The sequence below is a fragment of the Hyaena hyaena genome, unplaced genomic scaffold, assembly GCF_003009895.1.
Source record: "Hyaena hyaena isolate Hyena2069 unplaced genomic scaffold, ASM300989v1 scaffold_116, whole genome shotgun sequence".
Lineage (NCBI taxonomy): Eukaryota > Metazoa > Chordata > Mammalia > Carnivora > Hyaenidae > Hyaena > Hyaena hyaena.
In genome coordinates this window covers 1,489,414-1,497,533 of record NW_024080748.1, presented here as the reverse complement: position 1 = coordinate 1,497,533, position 8,120 = coordinate 1,489,414, and the positions used below count along the sequence as shown (strand labels likewise).

The 8,120-nt window shown below is 39.0% G+C and overlaps 1 protein-coding gene across 1 annotated transcript in view; it reads left to right on the top strand.

Annotated features, from left to right (window-relative positions):
• TSG101 (tumor susceptibility 101) overlaps window positions 1-8,120 on the top strand; it is a 44,106-nt gene that overhangs the window by 31,833 nt on the left and 4,153 nt on the right. The gene's annotated exons all lie outside the window — the stretch shown is intronic.

Below are 8,120 nucleotides of genomic sequence, written 5' to 3'. Positions count from 1 at the left end.
AGAGAGAGAGGGAGTCACAGACTGAAACAGGCTCCAGGCTCTGAGCTGGCAGTCAGCACAGAGCCCGACGCGGGGCTCGAACCCACGAACCGCGAGATCATGACCCGAGCGAAAGTCGGACGCTTAACCAACTACGCCACCCGGGCGCCCCAACTTTTGAGTGTTTTTAAAACAGAACACACAAATATCATTATTTAGTGTTAGCCATAGCTATTCAGTGTATGCTAACCGAACTTTATTTTTATAATGGATTTTACGTTTACAAACCAAGACGAATTTCCGCAAAACCTCAAAACGATAGTTCTTGAGGTCTCTCTACATTGTCTAGACTCTGTTGAAAAGTTACTTTATGTCACACTGAATTTGTTACATACTTTGGTACTCAGTAATGAAGAAATCTGTTTACATTGCCAAAAAAGATATATATGTGTGTGTTGCCAGTTTTATGTATATGTGTGTGTGTGTGTGTATATAACTGGTAATACGTATTGATACTTAACACAAAGATTTTATTTTTATTTTATTACTGGCAGAGCAAATAAGATTGGACTCTGTCCACGGTCCTGATACATGATATACATATATTTAAGATAGATATCCCTTAATTAAGCCATCTCACATACAAAATACCTAAAAATTGATGGGTAGGAGCACCAGGTGAGGCATCAGGTGGTGTCACCCCCCACCCCCACCACCAGCCATTCTGGCCCCGTCAGATGCATGAAGGTTTAAGAGTTTGGCAGTCCCTCATCCCTAGTCTCAGCAGTGTGAAAGTTCTCTTTGGAGGTTGATTTATTTCAGGAGGCTATGTAGATGATTATAGTTAATTTACAATTCTGAATACTAGACTTTAGACCCTTTAACATACATATAGTATGGTTTTTAGTTTGTTATAGTTTAGTAGTAGCAACATTGAAGAGTGAGTGCTTATCCCCACCATTTTTTTTTTTCTTGTCCTCCTTTGGGAAAATTCTAGCTGGGAGCTGTTATTAAGCAAGATGCTTAGGGAAACATACAAGTATTCAATTGATGATAGTCATCACACTCACCCTGATGCCTCTGATATAGGAATACCTTATTAAATACATGAATACCCTTATATGTGAAATAATTTTGGACAAAGAATTATACTTTATCAGGGTCCAAATTAGCACACCTACACAGTCTTATGTGGAATGATGTTTAAAATAATTCATGTAGTTTTGTCTAAAACAACTAAAAGGTGTGTTCTTAATCATTGGGTTATCGTATGCTATGTGTGACACACGCAACAGGAGGCAGTCTGGCCTCCATGCTTTCCTAGAAAATTATGAATGGTACCCCTAAAGTTAAAGCCAATACCTCCTCTAGAACTTCTTTTAGAAATCTTCTTAGTACTATATTATCTCAGCATCAGAATTTAATCATGTCATTTCAAATTTCATTCCTAAACTCAATCCTAAACAAGGATCAAAAACATTAAGTTTGGTAGGGTACTATTAAAAGACATTTCAGAAACTGGCTTTTGTTTAAGTCTTTTTTTTAAAACGTTAGGAGCAGAGGGGCACCTGAGTGGTTCAGTCAGTTAAGTGTCCTACTCTTGGTTTCAGCTCAAGTCATTATCTCATGGTTGGTGAGTTCAAGGCCCGTGTCAGGCCCTGTGCTGACAGCATGGAGTCTGCTTGGGATTCTCTTGCTCCCTCACTCTGCCCCTCCCCTGCTCATTCTCTCTCTCTCTCTCTCTCTCCCCCTTCCTCTCTCTTTCTCTTTCAAAATAAACATTAAATAAATATATATAAATATATATATTTATATTCAATTATCATAAATATATATCAAATATATATATATTTTTTAAATGTTAGCAGCAGAAAATCCCATAAATGCTGCAGCAGACTTATTTCTATGCTTTTCCATTCATTGGTCCATATTTAATAAAGAGGAAAAAAACTTGAAAAAAAACAAGCTTCCTATTGAGTAACATTCCTTTGAGGATTGAGGCTAGTAAACATGACAAGGTTTTCTTGTCTAATACTGGTCTTCCCTCTCTTGTCATCCTACATTAATGAGGTTAGTATACAAAAATTGTCCTTCCTGAATATGGCACCCCGCTCAGTGTGGGTGTGATGGTTCACACTTGTTTGTGTGTGGGCTTGGGCCCCTGTCCTCCAGTCTTTCACAGACTGACTGCCTTTGGGAAGACCTGCCTTGTCTTCAGGGTAAAGTAGCATTTTCTTCCATTATGGGCAGTCAGTGAGGGCTTGCTTGCTAAGGGGCTTGCTGTGCTAATTGTGTAAAACCTTATCTGCTGCAGAAATCCAAACAGTAATAAATTATGAAAGCTTTAAAAAAAGGCTTTTATCTAATTTAACACTGGATTTTAACTTTTTTTCTTTTTTTTTTTTTTTTGTGTATGAAGGTTATGAGAAGCTGATTCATTTGGCTTCCTGGGGTTTGTTGATACTTCTAACATTGTAGGTTTTTAAAATGTTCTCTCTCACAAAATAATCTTAAGCAATGACTGATTCTGACCCATCTGTTTAAGGATGGAATTTTTTTTTATTTTTTTTACAAATAGTTTATTTTCAAATTAGTTTCCACATAACACCCAGTGCTCATCCCCACAGGTGTCCTCCTCTATGCTCATCCCCCCTCCCCCCCCACAAGGGATGGAATTTTTTACTGTCCTTCAAATTAATTGGCCTGTGTGCTTACGCCTGCTAGTAGCGCCTCTCAGCTTTTATGATAATTGATTGTGTAGCACCATGTCTTTTTGTAGTAGCTACTACTTTGGTGTCCTGTTTTAATGAGGTTATACCTTCTTACCTCTACTGTTGAAAACTTGAATTTTTATGTAAACTAGTGTAAACTTTTCTTTGTGGTGTTTTTTTTTCCAAGAAGTGTAAACCTGACAGTTTTCATTAAGTATACTTTTTTCTTACTGATCGTGGTTACAGAAACTTTCTAGAGCTTAAACAAAGAATAATGCTCTGAGAGTGTTTAAAAGATACATTGAGGTGCCCCTAGGTGGCTCAGTTGGTTAAGCATCTGATTTTGGATCCAGTCATGATTTCACGTTTCGTGAGATGGAGCTCCACATCAGGCTCGGCGCTAACATTATGGAGCCTGCTTGGTTCCCTGATTTCTTTGGAAGAGAAGTTCCATAGCCCACACAGAGGCTGGTTGTAGATTAGAAGCTTACATATTCATAGACTATAAATAGAAGCCTTTTGTAAGCAGCTTAATGAATTTGCCAGGTGTGCACTTAATAGCATGAATGAGAATGCCTTTATTCATATAGTTATTTGAATGTTCTTCCTGTATGAGAGATTGACCTATTTTTCTGTGTTTTTATTATAAAAGGAAATAATAGGGCTTGATCCAGTGATCCAGATGGGCTTGATCCGGTTCTGAGTATATATAGTAAGTTACCATTTGGGATTGCTTAGGCTCCATAGTTTGATCTGTAGCACAAATGCCAAACCAAAGACCATTGTGTGCATCTGTGTAAGTAACATCCAGAAGTAAAAATGCTGTCCAGGTGATTCACTTTTGCTGATTAGAGTTCAGAAAAGTTACTGTGTAGTCAGACAGAAATAAGTCATATGATGCTGCTTATAATGTTTTTTATTTATTTTTGAGAGAGTGAGCAGGGGAGAGGCGGGGGAGAGAGAGGAAGACACAGAATCTGAAGCAGGTCCAGGCTCTGAGCTGTCAGCACAGAGCCTGATGCAGGACTAGAACTCACAAGCTGTTAGATCTTGACCACAGTTGAAGTCAGATGCTCTACCAACTGAGCCACCCAGGTGCCCCTATATGATGTTGCTTATTTGTGAAATCTTAAAAATAAGTAAGCCAAGCAATAGACAGATAAGCAAGCCAGGCTCGTAGATACAGAGAACAGAGTGGTGGGTGCCAGATGGCAGCAGTTGGAGAAAGAAAGGGATGAACTGTTTTTGTTTTTAAATAAACTGAATGTGTTTAAAGTTTACTGTTCAGTTACATTGTACTTTACTTTGGGATTACTCTGGATTCTCTAATATAAATGATCTTTTTGAGCTACAGGAAACAGTGATCATTTAGTAAGTACTGTTAGGTAAATAAAACTGATTGTCTTAAGTGTTTAAAGATAGTTTTAAATCTAGTAGTCTATACTAGTGCACTTTGAAGATACTGGCCTAAATTATTTGTTGAATTATCAGATCCATTGGGTAGCATATTGGGTTCCTAATAGTAGGGGAAAATTTTTTTTTAATTATGTTGTAGTTCCTAGGGGTTAGGTTCAATAATTGGATCTTACCTGACATTTAAATGAGGTTTTGCTTAGGACTGTTTCTCAAAATCACTGTTACCTTTTCAATGGCTGCTAATCTGGAATTGTAGAAGGGCACTTAAGAACTCTGACTCTGAATGGGTAAAGGTCAGTGTGTTGGGACTTGAGGTGTGGCAATTTGCCACAGACTCGTCTTAACCCAAGACTTGTTAGAACAGGTATAAAGAAAATTAAAATTTCTCTTAAGACATTTGAGGGAAAAAATTTTGGTTTGAAAAGTGATCGAGCAGAGGAGAATCTTTTACCAAATCTCTTTTCTTATTTGTGTAAACAGTCCCTAAAGTGTCAAGGTGCATAGAGTTTTGAATTTTAATAGATTTTCTTCTTTGGAATTCATATTTCAGATCTTAATTACAGTTCTTTTTAGAAAGTAGATGGATTTAAAGTCTTTAGATATACTGTATGTAAGGTCTGTGTGTGGCAGAGGAAAGGACAAGGTCTAATCTTGGCATTTCTACCCTCCTCGGGTGAACTGTGACCTTTATTGAAAGCAGGCAACTGCTGCCTCAGCGTCGTTGCCATTTTGAGTGTTAATGGCTTTAGCTAGAGACTTATTTGGAAGGCCTTATTTGGTGCTGTATATTAACACTGGTTTTCATGTATTTTATAAGAGAAACAATATAAATTCCAGAATTTAAATGTGTATTTTTCAAAAGAAATTTTAAAACTTCACATCAGTGTAAGTTGATCCATTTTAGTGTAATAATTTTAACAAAACTTGATTGTGAGAGAGAGAGAGAGAGAGAGAGAAACCCTGGCTAGTTATAAAAAGACCCTTAATCCATTATTACTTCAGATGACTTCTACACAGATAAATGGAACACTTTAACTGCTGCATATGATTAGCCACACGGCTCTACTGCCTGGAAGGGACATGTGTTGGAAGGGGTGTTGAAAAGCAAACAATAGAGTAAAATATTTCACAGTGCACATTTTAACACTCAGTGCCTCCATTTACTCAGATAATTTTGCCTGAGCAGCTATCACAATTCAGTGCTAAGCCCTTCAGAAGTCAAATTCGTTCAAGATACTCTTCCTGTCCCCAGCAGGACAGCCAAATCTTTACCAGGAAACGCTGCCAGAATTCAAGCTCTCTGACTTGCTTTGGTCCGCCATTTTTGCCAAGGAGGTGAAAACCGATTTATGGTTTTAGTTTCTCACAATAAATTGAAAAGGTTAGAAAAAATATGCTAATTGCAGTTAAATCTGAAAAATAATTTATTGAAACAATACAGGATGGAATAAACATTAAATTGTTTCTGTAACAACCTACCTTTGAGTTTATGACCTATTGTCTATTGCAACAGAAGCAAAAACTCAAGAGTGTAGGAATCCCCAATTCCTGATTTGTAATGGGTGGTGGCCCAGCCCAGGTTTAGGTAAGCACGTGCCTCCTTGTCCAGTGATCCATGCTGCCCTTCCCATTTTGAAATTATAGTATCAGGTAGGAAGTTTTTGGCAGATCCTAATCTTTTAAAAATATACCTTTCTCTTTTTTTGTAGTCTAGGGTATTTTTTAAAGCTCAAAGTATGTTTTTAAACTGATAAATACAGTAAGAAGTATTATTAGGAATTAATTATGGCAAATAGAGGAAGATCATTAGTGGAGATTAGTCTTTTTTTTTTTTAATCTTTATTTTAAAGAGACAGAGAGATAGAAAATGGGGGAAAACAGAGAGAGAGGGAGATACAGGCTCTAGGCTCTGAGCTGTCAGCATAGAGCCCAACGTGGGGCTCGAACCCACAAGCCGTGAGTTCATGACCTGAGCTGAAGTTGGATGCCTAACCTACTAAGCCACCCAGGCGCCCCTAGTGGAGGTTAGTCCTAACCGTATTTAATGGTAGAAGATGGGATCTGATATTTAAGAACATTCAGCTGTCTTTGTTAGTTAGAATGACTTGAGAGTTTGTTAATGAAAGAGGTAGGTGGCTACAGAAAACAGCAGGATCATCCAGCAGGTACGTAGAGCACTTGCAAGGCCTTCAGGAAGTTTGCCTTTTTTGTGGCTGTAATTCGTATAATTTAAGTGTTGTAGCAAATCTAAACCATAATTTGGGGGGTGTGATTGGGACATGGTGACAAGGCCAGCAAAATACCTGGTAGAAAAGCAAGAATCACATTACAGCAGTGTTTCTTAACCTTTCTTTCTTCATCGTCCTCCTCAGGAGCCTTTTTAGACATTTTTTTTTCCTTAATCATCCCTCCCATGAACATTTAATACTATATATTGTACTCTATATCTGTTGACGTACTGTATGTATACCTCCACTCTATACATGAAAAGAACATGATGTTTTCACTTCCTAAGAACCAGCTTTCATCCTCTTAGAGGAATAGTATCACCTCCCCTTGAGAATGTGTATGCATTAAAGTCATGTTAGATGAGACTGGCCTTGAACTCAGAGGAAAGAACTAGAGATAACAGCATTTCAAATAGCATTTGTCCACAGCTCTGGGCTAGGAAGAGAGGTGAATAAATGGACCTTTCCTTAGCCAAGACCAGAGTGGAAAAAGCAGTCACTGTGCTTAGACTAATCGGATGGTCTTTCCGAAGGATCTAGAGGAATACAAGTTGTCTTCCTGAAAAAGGGAAGGAATAGTGAGGAGTCAGGCCATAGTTCCATAGTTAAAGGGGTAAGGATTCTTGTTCCAAAGGAGAGTGGGAGAAAAGACAGTGGAAAACTCCCTCCTGATGGTTTCAGTCCTTTGAAGATATACTGAGGATTTTTGCCTTTGTGGCAAGATGATAGAAGAAGGCTAGGGCTTTAAGAGTCAGAAGGACTGAGGATTTGGATCAGGTTAGGTTTGGCAGGCGAGGCCTTTGGAGTTGGGCAGCCTGGCAGTCTGACAGAATGTGAGAAAGGCCACCTCAGCAGAGAGCCTGAATGAGACAGATGGACAGGAAGTCGAGGCTGAGGGGAGCTGCTCACAGGAAACAGGAGGGGTGTAGAGAGAGGTCAAAGGTGCAAGAAGGAATGCATGGAGCCATGAATTAGTGAATGGGAGAGAGTTGCTAGAGTCCTCCCGGTCTGTATAGGGGAGGACATGAATAAAGAGGCGGTCAGACAGGAAAATGGCAAGAAAAATTAGGGGAATGAGCCCAGAGGTGGTGCAGCAGTTGCTAAATTGATGACAGCCTTTGGGAAAGTTAGGTATAAAGAGGCCACAGATGTGAAAAACAAGAACTCAGTCTTCTTAGGGGAAATGTGTTGCCCACTTGTTTTACCATTCTGAATTCCAAAGCACAAGTTACCTGAGTTTATACTTTTGCTTTTCAGAAATACAAAATAGTTCTTTTGTAAAATGAGAAATGATTTCTAGAAAGTATATACCTTATGGATTTATATGTTAATAATCATAGAAGGAATTAACTACCTCTCTGTGAACCCTGTAGGATGGATGCTTCTCTGGGCTCTCCTCAGCAAGAGGGTTCTAGCAGGGAAGAGGGGAATCCCTTGGGGTGAGAAGTAGTGCACTCTGGGAGTCTGGTACTGGGCTCTCCCTCTCACCGTGTGCAAGCAGTGTCCTCAGGACAGGTGGGTGAAGGACACTCCTAGGAAAACCTGGCCATGGGAGACACTGTACTCATTTTCACTTGGAAGAAGAAGAAACCCCAAGTCGGGAGAAAACAGTTCTTCTGTGGTGGAAATAAAAAAAGAAAGAAAAAAAGGCAGAGCTATTTAGACTTAGCCTCTTCCTTTCAAAATCTACGAAACCAGAGAATGCCAGAGTGTTCCAGCGTTATTTGCAAAAAGGCAGAAAAACATTCAGCAAAACCTGGTATGAACCAGCTTCTGTAGTAAGACA